The sequence below is a fragment of the Erpetoichthys calabaricus genome, chromosome 7 (genome assembly GCF_900747795.2).
Source record: "Erpetoichthys calabaricus chromosome 7, fErpCal1.3, whole genome shotgun sequence".
Taxonomy (NCBI): Eukaryota; Metazoa; Chordata; class Cladistia; order Polypteriformes; family Polypteridae; genus Erpetoichthys; species Erpetoichthys calabaricus.
This window is the reverse complement of record NC_041400.2, coordinates 128,988,439-129,007,230: the sequence shown is the minus strand read 5'-3', so window position 1 is coordinate 129,007,230 and position 18,792 is coordinate 128,988,439. Positions and strand designations below refer to the sequence as shown.

General features: G+C 35.8%; 1 protein-coding gene across 4 annotated transcripts in view; it reads left to right on the top strand.

Moving 5' to 3' along the window:
- The first annotated feature begins 360 nt into the window (after positions 1-360).
- The window catches only part of lin54 (lin-54 DREAM MuvB core complex component), a 100,234-nt gene continuing 81,802 nt past the window's right edge, over positions 361-18,792 (top strand). For 2 of the 4 annotated variants that reach the window (XM_028805365.2, XM_028805362.2), the window contains exon 1: positions 361-617. The gene's annotated coding sequence lies outside the window, so the exon portion shown is untranslated. Of the gene's footprint in view, positions 618-6,071; positions 6,848-18,792 lie in introns of those variants that run through there. The other 2 variants (XM_028805364.2, XM_028805363.2) reach the window with 2 other exon arrangements.

The following is an 18,792-nucleotide window of genomic DNA, read 5'->3' as shown; positions in this document are numbered from 1 at the left end:
CTGATTCTCCCCATTATGTCAGTCTGAGGATTGTAGGGAAAAGCTCTTGCCCTGGATACGAAAAAGGATGGATTAAGTAAAACTACACAGAGATGACTGGTTAAGCACAGCACAGAACAGACGAAAATAAGTCTTTCGTTTTTATTGTGTTCTTTAGCAAGAAGGTCCAAACGTATTACGCACAACCACAAAGAAAAAAAAAGCAAACTTTTTATGGATTAACAAGTCCAAACACCAAATCTCAAATCGCCCGTCCTCACGCACGCTGCCTCCTTTGCTTTTCAGCCTCTCATTTTAGGCGCCGGAAAAGCACGTGACTCGTGCGTGCGTGACGTATTGACACTACACGTCGTTTCCAAGGAGGGCGTGGCGGTATTATGGGATGGTGGAAAGTGTCATGGCGCTCGGCGCGTGATTTTGAACAAACAGCTCAGTTTCTCGGTGATCAGAATGAAGCACCAACAGCAGTTCGGGAATGTATTGAGAACTACCTTGGAAAAAGACAACTAACAGCGTCCGCAGAAGTGGTTAAGTATACTGTCTGGAGGATCGGCAATCCATGCAAGAGAAACCAGCCTTCGGAGCGAGCGAGCGACGCGCAGAAGGGGACTGGTGAGGTATTATAAATACACTGTTACACTTTTGTCTGCCAATATCAGTTCGAACCACAGGCGGGTGCAGTTCTGCAGGATGGTTGTGTCTCCGCGCAATGACCATATTTGCTATATGAGTTTTTTTTTTTTTAATTAGTCCGTTGCTGTATGATAGAGACGTTTTGTTTACTGTAGTGACAACAGTGTAAAGAACAAAAATTGGTCACGAACAGTTGCCCCCTCTAACGAAAAGATTCACATTAAAGAAGCATGCTGGCTTTGAAACCATTGTCATCATGTTACTTTTTTATATTTCGAGTCGCGTGTAATACATGCATTCGTGCTGTCATTTAAAATACATGTTGTGACACACAAAACCATCACGAAATACGTAGTAATACGAGCTTCAATACAGTCTCCGTCCGGCCTGGGTTTTGTTTCATTTGTGACGCAAGAAGTATTCAGTTTTGGACAAGTGTCTCTGGCAAAGACGCTTTATTATTTATTTTTAATGGCATGAAGCTGCACCAAAAATATATATTTTTATTTATAGAAAATGAGATACCGAGATCAATTTGTGCGGGCATCAGTGTATTTGATCGTTTTATAAATAACCCACCATACAATTTTCTAAGCCCGCTTCTTCCTGAGCAGGGTCGTGGGGGCTGGTAGGAACAATCCCATAGACAGGGCACCTGTTCATCGCAGGGGAACATAACATCTGCCTGGGCCAGTTTAACATAGCCAGTCCATCTAACTAAAGAGTCTTTGGACTGTCGGCGAAATCCAGAGCACCCGAAGGAAACCCACGTAGACACACGAAGAACATGCAAACTCCATGCAGTGAGGACCCCGGACGTGAACGCTGGTCTCGTTACTGCATGGTTTGAAATAAGACATATACAACTTAAAGACGCCTTCTTAATTGTCTTGGTGCCACAACCTAAAATAAAATATTATGTGGTACACATTCTTCTTTTCCTCATGAAATCTATGATTTTTGTTGTTAGTTGACAGACACCTGCAGATGATTTGGCAAGTCATGTTGCCAAGTATTTAGCAAAAAGGTAGCTGCCAGTTTACACATTGGACAAGGTGAATACAGATCAAAAGCAGTCATACTTTCTTTACCTTTTTTACTTTGCTTTTCTAAATATTTTTGAATATGGTATTTAATGAATTAATGAAAATGATTTTCAGAGATAATTGCAATCAATTATGTATTTGAATAATTTGAAAATTGGCATATTCATGTGATCATCTGGAAAGGATAAGGTTTTCTAAAGCCAGGCATACTCCTTTACCCTTGACCAGAACAAATTGCTTTCTGGTACACTGTTTACACCAAAGTTGTTTAATAGTATATTACTATGTAAAATGGGAAATAAAGAGCTATGGAATGATACCTACTTTTACATTACAAAACAGAGAGCTGAACTTCAATTATCATTATCATATGCTAAATCCTTCCTGTATTCAAACAAAAGAAACATTTCAAACTTGAAACTGCCATGCCTTTTCCATCATGCATGATGTGTATATTCTTGCCAGTAATGTTCTTAGATCAGGGTCAGGAAAATATAATTGCTTCTTCTCAAGCAGTAGACAAAAAATTGGGGATCCATTTTTCAAACCCAGTTTATTTAGTTTTAGATAGATAGAATTTCTTTTTCTCATTCGGGGTTAAGTTATTGTTTTTAATTTAAATTTACCTTGACATTAGCAGTGTGCACAGATTTTTATCTGTTAAAACTTTAGAACACCATCTAAATGATGTAAAATATCAGTGAGGGCTATGGTACATCTACTTTCAAGTTTTTTTTTAATCCATCCCTATTTTTAGGTTTACAGGGAGCTGCCAGCATCAGTGAGTTCAGGGCAAGAAGCTGTCCTAAACAGTATATCGGTATATCACAGGGCACACACAAATACTCTTTCATGCTCACTTATACCAGAAAAAGTTAGTTACTAATTAACCTAATGTGCATGACATTAAGATGATCAGGATTCTTCATGATGTTATGGGGAATTGTGCATGCTTACATCATGTATACATACATACATACATAGGTGAACATGAAAATACCATGTATTAACATTTTTAATCGTTAATCCCAAAGCAGGGTACATACTGTAATTGCAGCAAAAGAAATTATTCTAAATCCATGGGAAAGGAGAACAGTATTGGGGGGGGGGGGGGTTAAGGAGCACCTTAGTTACAGATTAATTCCTGAAGGTTTGCAATACAAGTGGCTGGCCCTCAATGCAAGGAATCCTGTAGCTCCTCACTTCCAGAGTAGTGTAACTGGCATCTTTAATTTCCTACACATACTTTATTGGAGACGGGTCCAGTGACCATTTCTGATGTCACACAGGTGTTCTTGCATGTTCACAGCCACATTTAGTTAGATATTGTCATTTTGTTAAATAGTATACAGTAGGTCTGCTATGAATGGTCAGGCAATTATCTCTCGTCAGTGCATTTCTGTATGGACAGCACCAGAGGTTGCATCCTGACAGGGTGTCAGTAGGATGTTGTCAGTAACAAAAGACAAGAGGGATGTATCTTTAAAGATGTCCTTGCATCATTTTAGGATGCTGGAGGTCAGTAGTAATCTACAGCCTCTCAGTGAGGCGAATAGTTAATTATCATAACATGCGTTCTTTCTCTTTCATTTCATTTTTCATAGTTCAAATTATTGTCTGGTGAACTGTGGACAATAACCAATTTCTATAGATGGTGGACAGCATTGACATAGATACTTTGACTGCCTCTTAAATAGTCTGCCAATCTTCTATTGGTGGTGGGTGCTCTTTAGGGATTACCATATTGTCTCCCCTGTTGTACTATCACATGCACATGGCCATGTAAATCAGGTTGACCTCCTATCCCATGAAACTCAATAATATGGCTCTTGTTAAAGTTTTACTGTTTTGCTATATGGTTGCGAGAGATGGACACCATCTAGTGACCTGAGATGAAGACTGGACTTCTTTGGTACTGTGTCTCTTCGGAGAATCCTTGGGTACTGGTGGTTTGACTTTGTGTTGAACGAGCTGTTGGAGTCCCAAATGAAGCACAATACCTACATTATGAGGGAGCGTCAGTTATGGCACTATGGCCATGTGGTGTTACACTCTGAGAATGATCCTGCTCACAGGATCCTCATTGTTGAGGAACCAAGTTACTGAATCAGGCCAAGGATCCCAAGCTGTTTTGTCATGTGGTGTGCAGCAATGCTCTGTACAGGTGCGTGCTATGCTCCCCAACCCAATCTGGCCTTATTATATGGACCCTTTTGTTTTTCACACAAAACTTAATACATCTTCAAGGCGATTGTCATTGTACTGAAGTGACAGCACACACATCACTTCTGTTTTATGGCAAGCTGGGTGCCTGACCCTCTAATGGACATCCAAAGTAAAATGGACATGCCATCTTTATTGTTTATATACTGGACCTTGCTTATCATCAATGCATGCTTTCATGCAAACTGAGCCAATCTGAGTGTCTGTATATACATGAATTTTTTGAGCACTGTTATTCCAATTAAAGATTTGTGAGCACTTCAATCTTGATTTGGATTCTGCATTATGCACACACAATAAATATGTATAAATGGGTGGGTGCATATTGTAATATAGATTTTTTCAAACAAAAAGATATGATTCATTAGCAGACTCTGCACTAAAATATACTAAATAATGCGTTTGTTAATGTGACCTTTCACCAAAGTTTGCTATTAGCTAATATTTTTATTACTCTTGGGTGCTTTATTAGATTTATGTTATAAGGAATGTCCCCAAATGGTGAGTATGAGTTTGTTTTATAATAGATTTTTAAAGTTAATGTCCCTTCCATTAATATAAATTCATTTAACCTGTATTCAGACAGTGAGTGTAGGATAACATGTTGTAACATAAACATAAATCATGTAGGAGAAGTCTAAGTAGTACTATAATATTTACAGACTACAGTGAAACGTTTATTTGGATGTTCAGCCGTAACGCAACATGTGGCCACTCTCCATTGTCCTAATAAGCAATAGGAAACACAAATCAACTTACCTGATGTATAGGAAACACAAATCAACTTACCTGATGTACTCCTTGTTTCTGTACCACTTGTTTAGTTATCCTCCTAATTCCTAAAATTCTTCAAAAAATGCAGTGAGCAAAACTGAGTGCTTTAAGTTAAAGAAGATGATGTTACCAATACACCTGATGGTATTTACCTGCATATATTTTTAAACACAAGTCTGATATATACATTTAATTAGAAATAAGAAAGTCTTGCATTTTATCCATTGATTCATTTTATGAACTATAATTTCCATTACAAGGTTGTGAGAAGATGGAGCCTATTTCAGCAGCAAGGTCTGTTTGGTAGGAGTCAATCAATTATAGGGAACCCAGACTCATATTTGTTGAATTTACAGTTGCCAGTTAATGTAATATGAATGTCTTTGGGATATGGAAGGAAATAATAGGGAGGGAAAGAACATATGAAACACACTATCACTTATTAGTCTGGAGTGTATACATTTCTAAATCTTAATTCTTCTAAATAATATCAACAAGTATTACCACAAACTCAGTTCAGAGGCCACTGTTTTTAGCTGCACTGCATTTAGTAACGTTTAAGAACTGTTGCAATTTCCCACCTTTTTAACTAGAAAGTGTACCCATTTTTCCCCTTTTGCAAATTCAATACGGATTATGTACAAACCTTCCTCGGACAACATCTCATTAATGTTCGTATTTTCTCACTATGAAAAATGCTATATTTCATGCAGTGCTGCTTTATGATAATACATAATGTGCTAAGCACTTAAAAATCCTCTTGTCAGTTTATGATAACACAAGATTGTTAAAGGCTCTGTAAAGTCACTATATCGCTTAGTGGTAATGCGAATCGCTGGAGTGGTAATGCGTATCACTGGAGATGGAATTCACATCTGAATTTCTTCACCTAAGCAGTGGCAAAAACAGATTTATGTAACACAAAACCCTCCACCCCATCCTTGTAGTTTACTGCACCCTTTGTGACATTCTATGTGACTTGTCTCTGAAACACCTTACCGTGTCTCATAATGCCCCAACATCTTCTGTAAGAACTCCAAAATCCTTGCAGCTAGGCTCCTCACTTTGGCACTGAGAGTTCATGTAGGAACCCCATTTTGGTGGCATGTCCCCACAATCTTATTTTTTACTTAGTTTTCAGAGCTTGACAGAATGAATGATATATATATATATATATATTTTTTTTTTTTTACTTTTTTTGACAGGTTATGTAGTGTTTAAGTAGTTTTAATGTGTTTTACCAATGTTTATGGTTTCATCTAAAATGTACTACAACTTAAATAATCTGATATTTTGTAATGGCTCTTAGGAATTTTGTGTCTAATTTTTGACTCTAATAGTAAATAATTTAGTTACGAGGTTAATAATACAATAAAGTGTTGGTGCATCATTTTCATTCACTATGTAAAATGCAGCTATGATCAAATATTTTTCATATGTTAAATGTAATTAAACACCTACTGACTATAGTAATTAAGTTTAGTATTTTTTGAATACACTCCAGTAAATATGTCAGTAGCAAATAATCCACTCTCCTTTTTTGCGTTTTTTTCCAACCTTCATTTTTGTGTGCGTGTATTTATTACTCTGGTTGAGTGTGTGAGCTGGCGACCGGCTGTCAGTGTGTCGCTAAGCGCTGGTTGGTCAAGCGCGACTCTTCCTGTCTTTTCGTGAGGAGCTCTCAACAAACCTCTGTTTCATGTATAGTACTGGCGCGTCGCTAGGCACTCAAAGTATTTCTGATTTTTGTATTGTCTTTCTTTTTTTTGACTGCATGTGTGCGGGAATGCTCCCGAGCGCACTTGATCAGGGGTTGTTGTTGGGCGTTTTTTTTTTTTTTTTTTTTTTTTTTTTTTTTTGTTTTCGAGGATGTGGCGATGATGAGGCTCTTCCTCTGAAGTTGAACTGATGACGAAGTGAAAATGGCGGATCTTTCGAAATCCAATCCCGGCCCCTGAAATAGAAGCACGACTGTGGCTCCGATTTTCGAGCCTCCCGCTCAGCCAATTTCCATCATAGGCGCAGTCTTGAGCGAAGGCCGACCGGGTGATTGCCGAGTTCGGCGCTTTGCCCCCACCCTACGTAATTTTTGAGAAATGTTGAAAGCTACTGTACGTCCCGGTAGCGGCTGAGCTGGGAAAGCAGCTGCTGGCTTTGGTGGACTGGGAAAGGTAAGAACAAAGATTCGCCTTGCGGACAGTTCAAAGGCCTAACTACCCAATTTGTGAAAAAAAACTTTCGCGATGTTAACACTCAGTTAAAAAAGCCATGTCGGGTAATTGCCTTGCAACTGGCATGACACTTAGTTGCACCTCTCAAGACATAACAAACAAATGTGCAAATCCTCCTGTGTTTGGGAGCTGAGCGTCGGTGGTAAGATTATTGCGTGCCAATAGCGGATGTCGCTATTTTACAGTTGGGAGACGCGGGTGACAGGTCTTTTATACGATTGTGAACAGCTGATAATCGTGTTGTCGTTTTTGAAGTACTATTGTAACGAGCGTGAGGGTGATGCCAAAAGGCGCTATATACAATTACTTTTTATTTTGCTTGGTTTACGAGTGTGTAGTAGCGGTACACGGTGCTAGATTTGGAAACTGCCAAGGCTCTGCATCTGGCGCAGAAGCCTGTCTCATCCCTGCTGTTTTTTTTTTTTTTTTTTTAAATAAAGAATCCTCCCTGTGAAGGGATAAGGGGTCGCTATGCTTCTGATGAACAGATGGTCCTTGATGATGCCTGCTTAGAATCTGTACAGATTTTTTTGCGAGCCTGACATAGGCTTTAACGTGTTTTTGCGTTTACACATACTTTTAAAAATGTTTTATATTTTTTCGTCTGATCACTAAATGGCACCCTGTCGAAGTAGGTGTTTATATAAAAAAACCGTAACCTTGCCAGATACATAAGCAAAGATCAATGTCCATAATGCACAAGGAATGCTTCAAATGTCTTCAAAAACTGAAGGGCAGAACCCTTTTGTCAATTGTTATGATTACATCAGAGGGCTATTTAAACTCTGCTTTAAGCAGTGGTGTTACGCTGGTAGAGGAGAGAATCTGTATTTGTAAATTACATTATAGTTCTCTGGTCCAACTCCTTGAACATTGAACTGGAAGGGTGTATTATGCAAAATATCCATTAATGCTTAATTTGAGAATCAGTTACAGGATCAATATGTTTTCATATTATAATTTAGTATTTCAGTAGGTCATGACTGCAGCACAGTGATTAGATGTGTCCTAGTAGCTAGTTCTAGAACCCTGGGTTCAAATCACAGTCCAAGCATTGCCCTTGTACAGTCTGTATTTACTCCAGTCTGTATTTACTGTGTTTGTATAAGTTTTCTTAAGTTCCTCTGGTTTTCCAACCACAACCTATTTGTGTAAATTTCAGTAAACAAATACCATATAAAACTGAATATGTAATTTTGTAGGAATTGTCTACTTTGTTTCTTTTGTTATCCAGCTAGTATTTACATTTGTAACAGTAAACGTGAGGAAACCTGCCAGTGATGGTGCTTCTTTGCAGATCTAAAATCAAGACACAGTCAGATTTTTTTTGTTGGATAACAAATTACATTGTACTACGCATTGTTTAAAGCCATAGTGACACCCAATGCAGTGCCTTTGTTTACTACTCTTGAAGTTAAGGTAATATTTATGAACACTTAATAAGAAATCAGTAATAGTCTAGATATTTTTATTTTCTTTGAGTTTGCTTAATAATCTGTTTCTCATTATTTACTTTATATGGCACAATTCACAGTGTACACTTTCACAAAGGGATTTACAGAACACATGATTATACTATACTGTATTGTAAGAGTTGGGGAAAACACTAACAACAAGCTTAGAAATTGTTATGCAATTACAGATTATTAAGTCTTATGTTGCAGTGAAGTTGCACAGTGAACTGTGAAAGTCAGCAGTATGAAGTAAGTGACTGATTACTCTATGTACAAAACAAATAAATAAATCACTTTGACTAGTGTTTTTCTAAACATATTGCTAGTCATGGAGGTAAGAGTGAAATACATCAATATAATTGGTGCTAAAACATGCCTGTCTGCTATATTATTGCAGTATCTTTTGAATGTTCCAATGTAAAGTATATTACTTCTCGACTCAATATAATTTTGAAGAAATTAGCTGGATGGTACTGGTTAGTTTGTTGGGCTGAGTGGCTTGTTCTCTCCAGAATCGTTCAAATGAAGGCTAACCAAGGCAGTGGTCATGTAAAGAGAAAGGAGAAATGCATTAATGAAAGTTGTGTTTTAGCTGATGTTGAAGTAGGCTTGGAGGATGAATATAGTTTGACCCTTAGGCTTATAGTACAATAATGATTTGATAGTTGAATATTTGACTAATTGATTTGTTGTAATTAGTAATAATATAATTATTTCAAGGCGTCACGATGGCGCAGTGGGTTGCGCTGCTGCCTCGCAGTTAGGTTCACTTCCCGGGTCCTCCCTGCGTGGAGTTTGCATGTTCTCCCTGTGTCTGTGTGGGTTTCCTCCGGGTGCTCCGGTTTCCTCCCACAGTCCAAAAACATGCAGGTTAGGTGCATTGGCAATTCTAAATTGCCCCTGTTGTGTGCTTGGTGTGTGTGCGTGCCCTGCGGTGGGCTGGTGCCCTGCCCGGGGTTTGTTTCCTGCCTTGCGCCCTGTGTTGTCTGGGATTGGCTCAAGCAGACCCCTGTGACCCTGTAGTTAGGATCTAGTGGGTTGGATAATGGATGGATGGATAATTATTACAGAGTAAACCAATTATTTGTTCATAGTAATTTGTATTAATTATAATAATAATTTATAGTAATTATTTGAGTGCAGACTCAAGGCACTGTTAATGATGGCTTTAAGGTTTTATGATTGTGTTATTTACTGGCATCCTAAGCTAAAGAAGAAAGAACATGCATATATAGCAGTGGAACTGAAACAAGAGTAATGTTATATTAAAAGATGAGAATGGGGCTGCTAACTATATTTAATTAAGAATAACTATGTAAAGTCAGTGGAGGACAGTTCTTACCACATAAATTGTAAAGTTGGATTGAAAAAATCACAAATGATAAAAGTAATTTTTTTGTTATCATCAGCATTTTTTTCGTACAATTTGTTACATTTAAGTGTTGCAGAAATGTCTACCTATAAAGCTACTTTTCCATATTTGGGTACCTGGCTTTGGCTGTGTGTTCCTGTAGCAATGGGTGACAAACCTGAATTGAACTGTGGGAAGGATCTAGATCCTCATGAGTTATATACCGGTGCTTTATGTATTCATCGGAAATGATCATGGAACAATTTTTTTCTCAAAATCTGTTGGTAGCACTATCTCTTGATTGAAATTTAATATAAATGTTTGTTATCAAATCAAAACATGCCTTTTCACAAGGTAATACAGTCGTGGCTAAATGTTTTGAGAATGACACAAATATTGGCTTTCACAAAGTTTGCTGCTTAGTGTTTTTAGATGTTTTTGTCAGATGTTTCTATGGTATACTGAAGTATAATTACAAGCTTTTCATAAGTTTCAAAGGCTTTTATTGACAATTACATTATGTTTATGCAAAGAGTCAATATTTGCAGTGTTGGCCCTTCTTTTTCAAGACCTCTGCATTTAGCCCTGGCATGCTGTCAATCAACGTCTGGGCCAAATCCTGACTGATGGCAGCCCATTCTTGCATAGTCAATGCTTGGAGTTTGTCAGAATTTGTGAGTTTTATTTGTCCACCCACCTCTTGAGGATTGACCACATTCTCTTTGGGAGTAAGGTCTGGGAAGTTTCTGAGCCATGGACCCAAAATTCCGATATTTTGTTCGCTGAGCCACTTAGTTATCACTTTTGCCTTATGGGACGGTGTCCATCATGCTGGTAAAGCCATTGTTTGTTACCAACCTGTTCTTGGATGGTTGGGAGAAGTTGCTCTGGAGGATGTTTTGGTACCATTCTTTATTCATGGCTGTGTTCTTAGGCAAAATTGTGAGTGAGCCCACTCCCTTGGCTGAGAAGCAACTTCACACAGGATGCTTTACTGTTGGCATGACACGGTACTGATGGTAGCGCTCACCTTTTCTTCTCCGAACAATCTTTTTTCCAGATGCCCCAAACAATCAGAAAGGGGGTTCATTAGAGAAAATGACTTTACCCCAGTCCTCAGCAGTCCAATCCCTGTACCTTTTGCAGAATATCAGTCTGTCCCTTATGTTTTTCTTGGAGAGAAGTGTCTTCTTTGCTGCCCTTGTTGACACCAGGTCATCCTCCAAAAGTATTTACCTCATTGTGTGTGCAGATGCACTCGCACCTGCTTACTGGCATTCCTGAGCAAACTGTGCACTGGTACTGCCCCGATCCCGAGCCATGAATAAAGAATGGTACCAAAACTTCCTCCGAGAGCAACTTTTTCCCAACCATCCAGGAACAGTTTGGTGATGAACAATGCCTTTTCCAGCATGATGGAGCACCATGCCATAAGACAAAAGTGATAACTAAGTGGCTCGGAGAACAGAACATTAAAAGTTTGGGTCCATGGCCAGGAAACTCCCCAGACCTTAATCCCATTGAGAACTTGTGGCCAATCCTGAAGAAGCAGGTGAAGAAACAAACCTACAAATTCTAACAAACTCCAAGCATTAATTATGCAAGAATGGTCTGCCATCAGTCAGGGTTTGGCCCAGAAGTTGATTAACAGCATGCTAGGGAAAATTGCAGAGGTCTTGAAAAAGAAGGGCCAACACTGCAAATATTGACTCTTTGCATAAACTTAGTGTAATTGTCAATAAAAGCCTTTTGAAACTTATGAAATGCTTGTAATTATACTTCAGGATACCATAGAAACATCTGACAAAAAGATCTATAAAAACTGAAGCAACAAACTTTATGAAATCCAATACTTTTGTCGCTCTCAAAACCTTTTGCCACAACTCTACTGGTCCAGATTCATTGGAGGCTCTTGCCTTTAATTAGTTTCATTAAGAGGCATATAAACTCTATGGAATTATCACCCCTAATCTCCTGTAAACTCCCTGTCAGTGTTTTCATCCCATGTATAGGGGGACAAATCTGCACAGTTACAACTTTTCTCATAACTTTCTGCAGTATTAGCCCAGTCTTATCAGTTTGGTATGAGACAGCATATTCTGAAAATTGAGTGATGCAACTTTTTACCTAAATTTGACTTTTATTTACAGCATATGCAACCAAAAATTTGTCACAACACAATAGATTATTCCAACTGTATATTATGCAGTCTTCATACTGTACATGTCTTTATTTTTTAGAGTTTATTTTTATGTTTTACATTTTTTAAGCCTTTTGGAGTCAAAAACCAGAGTTCGTACTTAATGTAATTTTGCTGAATTATATTCCTTTTATTGTATTCAGATTGTGAATTTATAGTTAATAGTCACTTAGCAAATCCTGTATTAATGCTGTAGTTTGGAGCTATTCTGTGTTTCTTTACCATCTGTTACATAAGTATTTTGCTAGTATATTTGTAAAATATGGGCCATTTATCTTAAGTAACTCCAGTTCAGGTGTGAGTGGCAGTGAGTAAATGGCATCTTTGAATAACTTATTGCATGACTTCACATTGGTGAATTCCATTATTTAACATTTTTTATATTGTTTAAACTGATAGCGCACAAGCCTAATCCTAATCAGAGGAAAATATAATTCTGGAAACTAAAATATTTCATTTCAGCTTAGATTTGTGAAATATAGTAAATGTCTTTACTGTGAGCATTTTTATAATCTGCAGTCTTATCCCAAAAGCTGAGAAAAAGAGTGGCTAATTTTAAGAGTGGTCATCAAATGCTTTTATCATAAGATAATAAAAACTAAGGAAACGCCACTTAAACCAAACAAGTCTTACATTTCAACTTTATCATTATGAACATAAACACACTTGTTCTAAACTTCACAAATGTTTTCTTGGCCACTCAAGAAGAATGTTATGTCTTGCTTATAGCTGACTTGATGTCTTCATGGTTGGCATAGCATGTCTGATTGAGGTATTGTATTTTACAGATGTTAGTTGTACTAAGCATTTGTGTAGATTATAGAGGGTATAGCACCTCTTCTAACTCATTGACACTGCAAGGAATGAAAAAGCAGGTGTATTTTCTAGAAGCATAAGGGAAATTGGTAATTTTTCTTACTGTTCTTCTCTGATAGACTGCAGTGCACATCAAAACAAATTGGCATATTGGCCAGTCCCTTGACTTTTTAAGGATATAATTTATAAAGAGTACACTCCTTAACATTATAAAAACTTGTGCACATGTAGTGCTGGTTTGGACCTTGAATTTCTTTGGTGCTGGAGAATCCCCTTGCTTCCATTGGTTTGATTGCAGCTTGGCCTCTGTGTCATAGTAATGTATCAAAGTTTTATTTCTTTGTATGAATTTGTTAGTTTGAGATGCTTCATTCCAAGAGTCAACACTGTTAATTGTTTATGAAGAATGACTTCAGCTGACCAATTTCACATAATAATAGTGTCTGTTATCTTGGGCACTGTCACCTTCTGATTTCCATTATGATTCACTCACTGTGGCATTTTTTTTATTCAGCTTATTTTGAAGAATTGATAGACCTTTTGTCTACATCAAGAAACATCCTGCAATGTTATAACCTTGCAGTTTATCTCTTGACTGAAGCTTATGAAAGGGACAGGTCCTGTTACCTGTTGATTATGTGAGAATAAATCTCACAAAGTGTGTTGTTCAATAGTCCTAAAAATTCTATGATTGCACAGTACTTGATTGTGCAGCTTTCAATATCAATGATCACTTTGTTCTAAAATAAGGAATGTACAGTAATGCTAGAAACATGTAATTTACGTATCATTGTGCCCTGAAGCTAAACATTGACCCTTTACAAAATTGCCACTATAGAATAGCACTTTCAAGTTCAGATTCAAAACATTTGGTCACCTCATGTTCAGTAAGTGTTAATAATCCACATAATGCACATTTTTGATTAAAAGACAATAAAAATAAAACCCTGCTCCCATCGCAAACCCACATTGCCTGCAAAGGCATATAGAGTACAATCTAGAAGAACTTTGTAGGTCTGATACAGTCTTTTGAAGAAAATTAGAACGGAACCAAAGGTAGATGAGTAGGTTGCAGGTTTGAAATATGCTTACTAGATTAATTTCTGCTCCTACATACTGTAGCTAATTCTCAAGTTTTATTTATGACAATGCATTGATTTATTTCTAGAAAATAAAACTAATAACCTTTTGTGTTTTAATTCAAGAAAGTAAAACTGTAATACCTTTTTGTGTTTTTTGGTAAAGTTTTTTTGGATTTACTTCATTGTTATTCAAACTATACAACAAGGAGTGCACAGCTACATGTAAATGAAATTGTGTTTCTCCAGGTTCAATGTATGAACACAAACATAAAGACAATTGCACATTATACAATAACAGGTAGACATAACAGACACCATTAACAGACACATGCACACACATAACAGCATTTTAGGAGGTATGAAATTCTGAATACATGTGTTCAAATGGTCTGTGTGTGTGTGTGTGTGTGTGTGTGTGTGTGTGTGTGTGTGTGTGTGTGTGTGTGTGTGTGTTCAGGAATTTAACAGTCCCAATATGTCAGCATGTTGTTTGTTGTTAGAGGGAGATGAGTAGTCTGATGGCCTGGGGGTGGGGGCTTGGGTATTGGGATCTCCAGCTAAGACTGGCAGTCTTGCACCATATACTGTAGTAACATTTGCTAGAGGGCAAAAGTTTGAGCAGTCCTTGAGCTGTGTGGGTGGGGTGTCTGACTATCTTGGTGGCTCTCCTAAGACAGTGGGACAAGTACAGATCTTGTATAGACGGGAGGGTTGTTCCGATGATTTACTCTGCGTCCTTACCACTCTCTGGATGTAGAAAATTTTCATTAGATCTCATTTCTTTCTGGCCATAATGTGTATAAATGTGACTAAGGCCAGTTTATTTCTTAAGTGTTCCTGTTGATTTTCCTACTGATATACATGCTTAATTCTTTCAGTTAAATCAGATGGAGATGGATAATAAAATATAAGCTTTCAAAATGATTGCTAACTTCCAGAAATCATCCCACGGCATCTTGCCATTATTTACTCTAAAGTAGTAGCATTTTACCATATTGTCAAGTTTACAAGCTTTATAATTACACAAAAGTATGAGTGGCACTATATAATATTGTTAAAACTGTGCCGGATAAATACAAAAACCAATTTTTTACATTTTGATTGTTAAAAATAAATGAGAACATACACAATGCATGGATGTAAGTGGTGAAAAAAATGAAAACCAAAGCGTAACATTACCATTAAACTCCATAATTTTATTTACAAGTGTAACTTAATTTTTTATAGTCCTACCAAAGTATTTTTTTTTCCTCCTCCAGGGTATATCTTTGTATGTAACTGTAAAGAGCGATTGATTACAAAATATCAAGTGTTTTATGTGCCACGATTTAGTTAAAAATTTGCTTTCCATTTGTATCAAGCACTTTGTAAAAATAACATTAGGTTGTATTGACATTGATATAAAACATAATACGGAAAATAGTCACAAAAGCCTTTGAAGACACAAAAAAGTACTGCAAGTCTGTGCTGCCAAGCATGTCTAGTACAGTATTTTTTTGTTCTCTTGACTCAATCTTGCCCTAGTTAATATACTGTATTTGAAAAACATTCCATGACGACTGTCATAAAATGGAGGGTGTGTTGAAACTTTTTGAAACCTGATGATTTTTATAAGAGGTTTGTGTTTCCAAAGTGATTCAGAAGTCAGTACACTTCTTTTTTTTTGTCTTATTCAGTATTATCCCATTTTAGCTTTTATCTTGTTTTTTTAAGATATTTAAAATGAATTGTGTTTTAGCTACACAGAGAGTTTATATCTGTCCCAGCAAACCTTTATATGAAGTTTTTAAGAGAGCAGTAAAGAAAACTGAGAACTTTATAGTCCATGTACAGTATTCATATAATATTTACAAAAAGCAACATTTAAACTATAATTACAAATGGCAGATCTGTTTCATTTCTAGTGATGCAGCAATCTAAATCGGACGATTTTCACTTCAAAAGACTTGATTGGTGACCAGTAACTTGGAAGATCATAAAGAATTTTTTCAGCATCTGCTTTTCTAAGCTTTGTAGTAATTTTACAAGAGATATTACAGTAGTTGAGGTTTTTTTTAACTTTTATTACTTAAAGATATTACAAAATGCAATCAAACGTATATAATTCTTACAAATGCCATTCATGTGGGGTTCAATATGTGCATAATATTGGCACAAAAACATTTATACAGAGGCATATTATATATTTATGTCAACTTTAGATTTCAGGGCATTCACAATATTCAGTGTTCTCATAGCTTTTGTGTTCTTACAACCATTTATAGTTTGGAGGTAATAATTAAGTTCAATCTTAAAAATGTTAGTGTGGTTTTCCTTTGCACCATTTCTTTTTATGAATACGGTATCGTCCAAGAATTAATAGATTTATTAGATGTTATTTTGGGATTAACATCATTCCTTTTGAAACATAGAACTATATCACTATCATTTAAGTTTAAAACAAGTTTTAAAGAGTAATTCAGCCTGTTTAGTTTTAGAATAGTGAGATTCCCCAAAAAGATGAGAGAATGTTGCTGGATCTTTCTTAAAAAATACACATTTGCCATTAGTTTCAATCTTAAATCTATGTGCAATAAAAACTTTAACAGATAAATCATACAGTATGTATCAATTTAAAAGAAACCTCTTACACTTTATTTGTGATATAATATTTGTTAGGTAATAACCATATTTTATTCCCCTCAATACCTTCTAACACTGCATTCCATCTCAAAACTAGAGTATGAGTAAACAACTGGCAAATTATGTTTCTAATTTGTTTATTATTACATTTGGAAGTTCTGATACCAATTCCAACTAAAAGAAGGGATGAGGTGATATCTCTGGCATCTACAATAGAGATTCAATGATAACCCACTAACTGAATAACCATTTGGGGAATACCTTTTCTTATAATACTAAATTTGTAAAATGAGATTGTAACACTGTACTTACTGATAAATTCTTCATATCTCAGTTTCCCTTCTTTGTTAGTAATCTGATTACTAAATAAAATATTGTTTTCAAATAGGTTTTTAAAAAACATACATTTGTTTTCTAATTTTTCCATATGGTATATCTATGAGGTGGAAAGTTATTTTTAATATAAATTAGTGTCCAAAGTTAAAAAAAAAAAAAAAAAAAAAAAAATCTAATCCCCCTACCTGTGTAAAGACTAAATTGGGGAATGTGTTCCAAATTTGTGTTTTATTATTGAGAAAATATGGTAACCATTTAATTTTAAATATATTAGAAGATTTTAAATTAAGAGCATTTAAACCACCCTTATTTTTGGGTCCACATATTATGTCTTTCTTTAAATAGTGGGGCCCATTTTTCTATATAAAATTAAATAATTTGGTGTCTACTGCTTTGGTCACAGACAAAGCTATATCCAAAATGGTTGACTTGTATACCAGCCTTGATAAATCTTCAGATTTAGACAGTAGAATTTGTCCATTCAGAGAAAGATCTCTGAGTAACCAAGTATTGAACCTTTTATCAATTTTTTTGTAAAATTGGAGAGAAATTTTAGTGGCCCGTTCCTTTTGATTTTCACATATTTTCCTGCCCAGATACATTTTAGTATTTTACACTGGAATCTCACAAATAGTTTGTTTCACAGTTCCTAAGGGCAAATAACATTTATTTATATTAAGTGTCAGACCAGACAGTTCAGAAAAAGACTGATCTCCGAGAAAAATTATTGAATCATTCCCCAGCTGTGAGAATTTGAGTTAAATGGTTATTATGTGTTTTTTAAAAAAAAAAAAAAAGAATTTGTGCTACTAGAAGAAATAAAAATCAGCTTATAGGACAGCCTTGGTGAAGGCCGTGAGTTAGGTGAAACCTTTGTGATGTTCGTTTTCCTAATTTGACTGAACTGTTTGCTTTTTGGTATAGTGTTTTAACAACTTATTGAAAATAAACACCAAAACCAAAATATTTTATCAAAAATAAAAGAATGTCAATAGTTTCAAACGCTTTGTAGAAATAAATGAAAAGAATAAAACTGTCTTCTTCAATGTAATCACTATAATCGATCATATCCAAGACTAGTCTGATATTGTTGTAAATGTCTGCCATTCATAAACCCTGACTGAGAAGTATCAATTATCTTGTTAAGATCACTTTTTATTCTTTCTGCAAAAATGCAAGCAAGAATTTTATAATCAATATTAAAAAGTATAATTGATCTCCAATTTTCTAGACATAAGATTTTCATTTGGTTTTGCTATATGAGTAATTAAGTCTTGAGTCATTGTAGAATGCAAAGAACCTAAGTCAATTGCCTCTTTTTAAACTCTTAAAAGAAAATCCATGAGTTTATCTTGAAATTCCTTATAAAATTCATTTTTGAAGCCGCCATTCCAGGGTGATTTGTTAAATTTAAGCTCTTTTATACTGTTTTTGATCTCTTCAATTGAAATTCCCACCTCACATCATGCGTAAATAATGTTTTCTGTTGCTGTTTCAAAAGTTAGACATATTTTTAACAGAACCAGTTTTACTTGAATAAAGTTGACCATAAAATTCAGAAACATATTTTGAAATATCTTCAGGATTCTGAGTTTCAATCCCAGCTATTCTTAGTTTATTTATCCATAACAATTAACCATTTTTCTTTTCTAAGTTATAAAAATATATAGAATTAGTTTTGCCTTTCTCTAGCCATATGCTCATTGACCTTATAAAGGCACCTTTAGCCCATTCCTCATACAGTGGAACCTCGGTTCACGACCATAATTCGTTCCAAAACTCTGGTAGTAAACCGATTTGGTCGTGAACCGAAGCAATTTCCCCCATAGGATTGTATGTAAATACAATTAATCCGTTCCAGACCGTACAAACTGTATGTAAATATATATTTTTTTTTTATTTTTAAGCACAAATATAGTTAATTATACCATAGAATGCACAGCGTAATAGTAAACTAAATGTAAAAACATTGAATAACACTGAGAAAACCTTGAACAACAGAGAAAACTAACACTGCAAGAGTT